Source organism: Cyprinodon variegatus, unplaced genomic scaffold (genome assembly GCF_000732505.1).
Source record: "Cyprinodon variegatus isolate N-32 unplaced genomic scaffold, C_variegatus-1.0 Scaffold132, whole genome shotgun sequence".
NCBI classification, from domain to species: domain Eukaryota; kingdom Metazoa; phylum Chordata; class Actinopteri; order Cyprinodontiformes; family Cyprinodontidae; genus Cyprinodon; species Cyprinodon variegatus.
In genome coordinates, this window is record NW_015150585.1 from 1425736 (window position 1) to 1427422 (window position 1687).

Genomic DNA, 1687 nt, shown 5'->3' on the forward strand with positions numbered 1-1687 from the left:
CCATACAGATTCATGTCAAAAATACCGAACTATCCCTTTAAAGTTAAATAAAGAAATGACCAGTCGCTACCTGGGAAACTAGTGATGGGATTATATTAATCAAAGGACGGCACACGGCCGACATCATTAAACACTGCCAGAGTCAGAATGAGAGCCTCATCTTTGACCTGCTGCACCGGTGTTGTGCTGATTTAGGTTCACTAAGGAACTTGTTCCTCCTTCCTGCTTCTGCAGGGAGAGTGGAGCCTTTTATACTTTCTTCTTCTTACTTTATGTCTGAACAGATACCTGCCTTGTTTCCTGCTCGTTCTGGATGGAATAAAAAGCACTTTAACCTAAATCTCCAAGAAATATAAATAATTAAAGGAATAACTTCATTGATTGTTTATTTTAATCCATTTGGGATCAGTTTCATCCGATAAAACCCACTTACTGAACGATGGAGGATGAAATCTGATGGTTCATCTGTCCATGAAAGTAAAACATCACTACTTCCACGTCCAACTGAGTGGAGCTGAGGTGCAGTAAAAGACGCTGAGGATAGAAACTCTGTCAGGATGCCTTCCTGCTGCTCTGCTTTCTGCTCCAGCTCAGACACTCAGCCTAGAACTGCACCGCAGTCAGAATCAGGAAAATGAAATAATAAAATTGTCTTAAACAGCATCAGATATTATCGATACCAACGCTGGGATTGATATTAAACAATATTCATTTAACAAAATCGATACTTTTTATTTTCTCTTGCATGAACAAACTGCTGCAGATTCACCACTCTCCCTGTCCGTATAGTTACAGGCATTGCTGCTTCCCCCTCCCCTCTCGATCGGCACACAGGGTCAGCCTGGCCCCTCCACTCAGCTCTCTCTCCAGTCCACACACTAAAAACCCTGATGCTCTGACGCCAGAGAGAGAGAGAGAGAGAGAGAGAGAGAGAGAGAGAGAGAGAGAGAGAGACAACTGCAAGCTGTATGGTTTGTAAAAGGCCGGTTAAATGTTTGTAAAAAGCCCATGAAAAACCATGAGCAACAAAATGTTGAGCTACAGAAATGGAGAAAGGAGAAGAGACTTTGCTCATTGCCCCAAGAGGCCCTCAGACGGACATGACTGATGGAGGCTTTTCAGATCTCCAGGTAGATAAGAGTGATCACCTTCAGGAGCACTTCATGTTAATGCTATAGTGCAGGATTTTCACAAATTTCTGAAAAGACCCGCCCTCTCCGCTTAAAATAAATGCACAGGAATAACCATGTATCCGCTGCTGAGAGGGAACGCCTAGTAAATGCATGCGAGAGCGGGCATGAGCCCATTTCTCTTTGTGCATGCTCTGTTTAAAAGTTACTGTTTGCATCGCTCATACAACCTTACTTTCCAAGACAATATTTGCAATTTTTCCACTATGTCAGACTCACCACTGGTATTACTACCATTTATTTATTTTAATGATCGCCCTGGAAAAAGAACATGCTCCAGTATAACTTTATCTTTTAAAGTAGATACTATACCTCATATGTCACTGTAGCCCACTCAGAAAGTGTAATTAAGACTTTGAAAGAACCCACTAAATTTATCAGATTAAAACATTTATCTAAGTGGTAAAACATTAGCTAATCAATTATTTATCCCAAATATAATAATTTATAAAATTAAAGCAACAGGTAAGTTGCTAGGAATTGAAAGATATAATATG